This window comes from Lontra canadensis, unplaced genomic scaffold, assembly GCF_010015895.1.
Source record: "Lontra canadensis isolate GAN:19392208 unplaced genomic scaffold, GSC_riverotter_1.0 scaffold194, whole genome shotgun sequence".
NCBI classification, from domain to species: Eukaryota; Metazoa; Chordata; class Mammalia; order Carnivora; family Mustelidae; genus Lontra; species Lontra canadensis.
Window position 1 is genome coordinate 678,404 of NW_022631188.1, and position 7,772 is coordinate 686,175.

Consider the following 7,772-nt stretch of genomic DNA (forward strand, 5'->3'; position numbering starts at 1 on the left):
GGATGGGACCCAGAAGAGGAGCATGAGTTTGGTTTTGGACAAGAATTTTTAGACACATCTGGAATAGCTTCTGGAAATGTCTGATAACCATGGCTCTGGAAGTCCGCAGAGACCTTGGATGTAGAGATTTTGATTTTTGTCTGCCTGCCGAACAGAGAGTCTACAAAAATAGCTGCGACTTGTTGCTCTTGCAGGGCTGAATCATAAAGACTTTTCTTTTCAAGATTCTGCTTATTTGAAAGGGAGCGAGAGCAAGCATGAGAGGAGGGAGGAGTAGAGTGGGAGGGAGAAGCAGACTCCTCACTGAGTAGGGGGCCTGAGGACCCTGGGATTGAGAGCTGAGCCTAAGTCAAGAGTTGGTGGCTTAACCAGCTGAGGCAGCAGGGGCCCCATAAGAACATTTCTTAACCAGTCCTCCGAGTTCTTTCTCCTCTACTCTCCTAATGAGCAGGCTGACTTGGAAGCCATGTGTTGAAGATGGTGAGCCACACACTGAAAGGAGCTGGGTCCTCGACCTGTTGACTGAAGGAACACCCCCTCATTGATCAGGACCCCCATTCTCTACTGTGTGTGTACAAGAAATACATTTCCTTTCTGCTTAGGGGGTTGTTTGGTTTCATGCTGTTAGAAGGATCTAATTAGTTCACCTTTAATCTATAAATCATAGCCCTTGACTCTAGGAACATATTTTAAAATATTTCTTTGATAATTTTTTGCTGCTGTTGTTGTCCTTTCTTTTTCTTTTCTTCTGTCTTCTCATTCTCTTCCTTCTCTTGTTTAGAATTCCTGTTGGTTGTTGAACTACCTGGAGTCATCTCTGAATTTCTTCACTTCCCATTTCTGTGTCTTTCTGTTGTACTGTACAAGAAATTTCCTCAGCTTCAGAGAGCCAACCCCACGTGGAACTTGCTCATGGAAAGCTTCTTGCAAAGGCCCAAGGAGGAAAACAGGAGCTCATGATTCTACCCTCCCTGTCCTTCCTCCACTCCGGCTCCATGTGGGGGAAGAGAAAGGGGAATCCTTAGAAATCCCGTCCAGACAGGTAGATATTCTTATTTCTGACTTGATTTATTTTGACTCTTTCTGCATTTGTGAAAGTATTTAGCAAGTAAAAGGTACTGAGGGAATTCGGATTATTCTGGAATTCTTACAAATAACTTCTCTATTGTTTCCTTCTTCTTACATAAACACTTGTTTAAATCACTTTCCAAACCCAGGTTGGAGCCACTCCTGCCAGGGGGTGCCACGTCTGCAGACCTAGACTTAGGTGAGTTCCACGTCCCTGTGGATGACCTGCTTGGCCAGACCTGCAGGATGTCCAGTCATTCCCCAAACTCCAGGCCAGCTCCGGGCCTTCTCACTCCAAACAAGGTTGATGCAGCAATTTTTTTTCTCTTCCTTGTTCTTTGTTCTTTATACTATAAAGCTTCCTGCCTTTTATTCCCATTTTGAAGTTCTCTGAAAGGAGAATGTCAGTTTCATGAAATGTAAAAGGTTGTTTGGATCACCTAGATGGTTTTCTTTTACCATTCTTTAAACACCAGAAGAGCAAGGATTAGCCACCATCCTGGATTCTGCAAGAGGACTTGGAGCTCCCGGCCTGCAGGCTCCCGTGATCTTCCCATCACACTTCCTTCCCCAGCCATGGTTCTTTTTCACTCCCTCTTCCCGGGATGCTGTGGAAGCGTGGAAATGCAGTCCATACTAGAAAAAGCTTCAGGGATGCCTGGGTGGCTCTGTGGGGGTAGGCATCTAACCCTTGGTTTCATCTCAGGTCATGATCTCAGGGTCGTGAGATTGAGCCCCACGAGCCCCAGGTCCAGGGCTCCCCACTCAGGGCAGTTTCTTTGGGATTCTCTCTCCCTCTCCCCTGATTTCTCTCAAAAAAAAATAAATCTTAAAAACAAAACAAAACAACCTTCAAGTATTTCCCAAATGTAACAACAGTTTGAAAAATATGATTGGCATTACAATCAGTTGTGAAGCCAAAAAAAACCCCAAAAAACAAAAAACAAAAACAAAAAACACCTTTTCTAAACTATATTAAAAAATAATTTAGGGGCGCCTGGGTGGCTCAGTGGGTGAAGCCTCTGCCTTCGGCTCAGGTCATGATCTCAGGGTCCTGGGATCAAGTCCTGCATCGGGCTCTCTGCTCAGCAGGTAGCCTGCTTCCCTCTCTCTCTGCCTGCCTCTCTGTCTACTTGTGATCTCTCTCTGTCAAATAAATAAATAAAATCTTTAAAAAATAATTTAACCATGTTAGAAGACTGAATTATCTATTTTCTCTATAGAAAATAATGCTACAAAACTGTTATTATATGAAAAGTAATAGAAAATAATGCAGCTAAATAATGGGGAAGAAACATAGAGGTATATTAATAAGTTAACTTTTTCTAATGTTTGTAGAATTCATGAACTTTTTAAAAATTTATAATTTGTTTCCATTTGTTTTCTTATTCTAAATAAATATTTACTTTCATAGCTAATTTTGTATTCACAGTTTTGTATTTTTTTTCCTTAAAGATGGCCCAATACTATATAAGTTTTGGATTCCATAAGACATGGATCTCCCCTGCCACTGGATTTTTAAAATCACCCATGTTTACCCCAATCATTATGATGTTGCAGCAAAACATTATGACTGATATCGACATACCAAGAAGGGTAAGGTCCAGTGCTGGGATAGCCAAATGCTGAGGTGTTGGGCTTGAACTCTACTGGGGCTCCCCCTGCAAGCTTGAGTCTTGCTCACAACAGCTTTGGTTTCTAGTCCAGCCTGCTGCTAAGAGTTATTTGTGGCCAGGATACCTCTAATTGTGTTGGAAAAGACAATATTAGTACCATTAGTAGCATGTGCCTTCCTTGTGCCCAGTACTGCTTAGCAAGATACGGACATGCGGCCAATTTGAATCACAGCATTCTGACCTCAGTCTTGACTTTCTTTTCTTGCTAGAGAAGAACATTCTCAAAGTTGAGGTACTCCAACTTGAAGTAACTTCTTATTGGACAATTCTGTAATCAAAAAAAAAAAAAAAGAAAGAAAAGAAAAGAACTCTGAAATTATTGGTTTTCAGGGAACTTGAGCTGCTCCTAATTATCCCCAACTCATTCCATCAATAGCTCCCAGTGCCTTATCCGAACAGCTTTAAATTTTGCATAGAACCGAAAACTTATTCAGGATATAGTAACAATTTTCAGAAATCCTTGAGCAGCTGGTTAAAGAAAAGCAATGTAGTCACCTAAAATGATGATAGGCTTTGAAATAACATTATGTGCATTTCCAATAGCATTTAAACTGTTTTGCAGTATATTTTTAAAAATTAAGTTTTCCTCATAGGGGAAGGGAAGGAAAAATAAAATAAGATGAAAATAGAGAGGGAGTCAAACCATAAGAGACTCTAAACTCTAGGAAACAAAGTTAGGGCTGCTGGAGGGGAGGGGTGGGAGGGATGGAGTAACTGGGTGATGGACATTAAGGAGGGCACCTGTGATGAGCGCTGGGTGTTGTATGCAACTTGTGAATCACTAACCTCATCCCTGAAACCAATAATACACTATATGTTTACTAAATTGAACTTAAATAAAGAATTTATAAGATTTTATTTATTTATTTGTTTGACAGACAGAGAGCAGAAGAAGGCAGAGTGGCAGGCAGAGGGACAGAGAGAAGCAGGCTTCCCGCTGAGCAAGGAGCCTGATGCAGAACTCGATCCCAGGACCCTGGGATCATGACCTGAGCGGAAGGCTGCCGCTTAACCGACTGAGTCACCCAGGTGCCCTACTAAAGAATTAAAAAAATAATAATAATTTTTCCAGTTCACTTAAGATACCTTGTATAAACTTGACTCCAAAACTTTCCAAAGTGGAATGTAAAGGAAACAAAGACTAATCTTATTCATGTGTATTGTTACAAAAATGATGAATAGAATGTCAGCATGTTAAAATGAACATCATATTGAACCAATATTTTTCCAGGAACCTGAGAATGATTTATCATCAGGGAAAAAAAATCCATTATTAAGATGAATTTATAGCCTGAAGGAGAAAAAAATGAAATGATCTCAGTAGGAGTCAAAAGGAATTTGGAAAAATTCGAACTCCAAATTGGTGCAGCTACTATGGAAAACAGTATGGAGAATCCTCAAAAAATTAAAAACAGAGCTACCACATGATCCAGATATTCCACTTCTGGGTATTTATCCAAAGAAAGCAAAACCACGAATCTGTAAAGCTATCTGCACCCCGTGTTTACTGCAGCATGACTTCCGATAGCCAGGATATGAGAAGAAAGCCCATGTGCCTATTGACGGATGCATGGATAAAGAAAATGTGGTCCAGCCAAAAAGAGAAGGAAATCCTGCCATTTGTGAGAACATGGATGGACCCTGAGGCCTTTATGCGAAGTGGAACAAATCAGACAGTGAAACACAAATACCGTTATGATCTCATTTATATGTAGAACCTAAAACAAAACAAAACAACCCAAAACTCTCTTCCATACAGAGAACAGATCAGTGGTTGCCAGAGTGGGGGCAAAATGGGTGAAGGGAATAAAAAGGTACAAACTTCCAGTTATCAGGCAAATAAGTCCCGGGGATGTCATGTTCAGCATGGGGTCTAAAAAGGAAAATAATTAAAAAATCAGACACTTTCCCAGGCAGACTGGGGAAGCTTGTTTCTATGCTGCCACCATATCCTAAAACTAAAAAGTGAGTGTTTTCTTAAGAGAATCAGATCGTCCATATGAATCCAAAGCCAGCACCATATTTAAGGAATAGTGTGGTCAGTCTAGTGTAACCACATACAAGAACAATGAAGGGAAGAAAGAAAAAGTACAAAATTGGGTTAGGGGACATGTAATGATGTCAAGATACAAACCCAAGAGAATCCACTACAGAGTTTAGACTCCGGAAGTTCAACGTGGTAGGACGAGCATTGGGTGATACACTCAACTAATGAATTACTGAGCACTATATCAAAAACTGATGATGTACTAAACCTTGGCTAATTGAGTGTAAATTAAAAAGTAAATTTTTTTTTTTAAGTTCGATGCTATTTCCTCTGGACTGTGGCCACCTGTTTCTAAGAGTGCTACTTAATTGTCATGCAAAACTTATTCCCAGCTTGGATCTGCAACCCACCTTCAAATTTCTAAATTTGTTTGCTAGGGGGCATTAAGATTCTTTCCATCTGTATTTTCACTCTTTGACCAAAATATTATTAATAAAATCACAAACTCTAGCATGTTTTTTGTCTTAGAGTTATGAGTCAAATGGTTTTGTTTCTGCCTTTTGGGCCATCACAGAACTGGCAGGTCTACATAGTTTGCTGAGCTGTATGTCCGTCCCTCTCTCTGCCCCCTACCCTCTCTAATCCCCCCATCATCCCTTCAGAGAAAAGCCCCCAGATTTGGAACCTCAGGTTTCTGTTTCAGTGGAAAACAGAATTCCCCTGTATCCCTAAGGACAGAGGGGCATGTCATGGTCAACAAAAATCCAGAAACTGAGACTGCAGATGAGAAGGAAGACAGCTATAGGTATAAATGTTATGATGTCAGAACGTTTTCCCTTCCCCCCCCACTCCTTTACATCTCCTTGTTCCCTCTCTGAAGGAAATCTCTAAGATTTCAGCCCTAAAGTTACTTTTAAGACAGTGCAAATATGGGGCGCCTGGGTGGCTCAGTGGGTTAAGCCTCTGCCTTTAGCTCGGGTCATGGTCTCGGGGTCATGGTCTCGGGGTCCTGGGATCGGGGTCCTGGGATCGGGGTCCTGGGATCGAGCCCTGCATTGGGCTCTCTGCTTGGCAGGAAGTCTGCTTCTCCCTCTCTCTCTGCCTGCCTCTCTGCCAACTTGTGATCTCTCTGTCAAATAAATAAATAAAATCCTTAAAAAAAAAAGTGCAATATGTTGATTTCTCATTGTGAGTGGAGGAAGGGAAATTTGTTACTCAGGCCAAGCAGTGAAAGGGGAGAGAGACAGAGAGAAGTTAGTTAGGGTCCAAGAGATTTCGAGAGACCGTGTGAAGCTTTTTTTCAGTGAGGTTTGTGGCAAGTGGACCCAACCATTACTTGGGTAGCTGACAACTGAGTGGGGATTCATCTTCTCTGTCCACCCAGCCCCCCCCCCCCCAGGACTAGGGCACCTTTCCCTGATCAATGCTAGAAAGATCACCTCATGCAAAGAATCCACATAATGTTCTCAAAGACTGAAATAGTTCGGCCGCCCAGCATTACAACGGAGATTTGAAGTTCCGCAGCTAGAGCTTACTTTTCACTGAAATCATTTTCTCCTGGCCCTATTCCAAAAGCAATTGACTGAGGAACCCCACTCCTTGCAGAAATAATATTTTAGCGTGACCATGCTTGGTGAACAGGAATAGTAACTCTTTCACCTTTTACCCAGCGGATACCCTGCGGTTCAGGGCGCTGCCCCCCAAAATAGCAGAATTGGGAAGGTCACTCTGACCCTCCTCCCACCCCTGAATTCGGTCATAAAACCATCAAGTGAGAGGCCCCTTCCCTATACTGAGAGGAAAGGAGCGTCCTTACCTGCAGAAAACAAAGGGAAATCAGGAAGAACCCTACAAACAGGCCTTGCTAAGCACAGTCCGTTCCCTACACCTACCTCGTGCTTTTTGACCTCTGCGATGTGTCTCCTCACTCTTCATCGAACCCAGCATAGAAATACTCAGATTGAACCGTTCCCTGGGGTCTTCATTTCCTCTAAAGCCTCCCACCTCACCCAAAATTTACACTAAAAAAGCTGGATGCTTTCTTCCTGATAATCTTTTCTGGACACAGCCAGAGATCCAAAGAGGGTCACTCTTTCCTCCCTGACACGACCTTCCTAAGATGAACTGGGGTATTTCTGTCTCCGTCCCTGCTGGTCAGCGGCTTCTATAACCCACGCGTCACCACGCCAGGCCCTGCGCTCCTCGGGGACACCCTCCGCGCCGTCGCGCGTCTGGTCGCTGTGCCCGGACCCCGGGCCTCCACAGCCCGCATCCAAAGACGCTGGCTTTGCCTTAATCCCCAGGGAACACACTGCTGGGGAAAACTGGGAGACGTGGGAGACGTCGGCAGGAGAGACCCTCTCCGTGGGAGAGTGGGAGAGGGAAGGGGAGAAATTTGCTTTGACTTGGGTTTGCATCAAAAACTCGTCATTTCCAAGGGACCCAAACCATCGAGTCCACGGACAGACGGGGGCTACTGCTTGACTCCCAGGGTTGGGCGATTCACAGCTGCGACCGCCCCCCTCCCCCGCTCCAAACTCCTGCTGCTCTGTGCACTAACCCGAGACGAGGCAGGGCACACCGCCGCGTCGACCGTAGGGACGCTCCTGGTCCCCAGAGCTCACAGCGCCCTCCAGGCCTCCAGGCCCCGGGCAGGTGGCAACGTTAGCCCCGCGTACCTGCGCCACTTCTCCAAGCATCAGTCAACTTCTCGGAGGTGCTCCCCTCTGGAAGCCCGCCTCCCCTTCCTGACGCGGAGCTGTGCGTCTTCGCGGGCTCCGCGGGGTCTGTGGCTCGACTGTGCGTCCTCGCCGCTCCGAGGCTCCGCTGTCCGTCCTCGCGGGCTCCGCGGGGTCTGTGGCTCCGCTGTGCGTCCTCGCCGGCTCCGGGCTCGACTGTGCGTCCTCGCGGGCTCGGGGTCTGTGGCTCGACTGTGCGTCCTCGCGGGCTCCGAGGCTCAGTAGTGCGTCCTCGCGGGCTCCGGGCTCGACTGTGCGTCCTCGCGGGCTCCGAGGCTCCGCTGTGCGTCCTCGCGGGCTCCG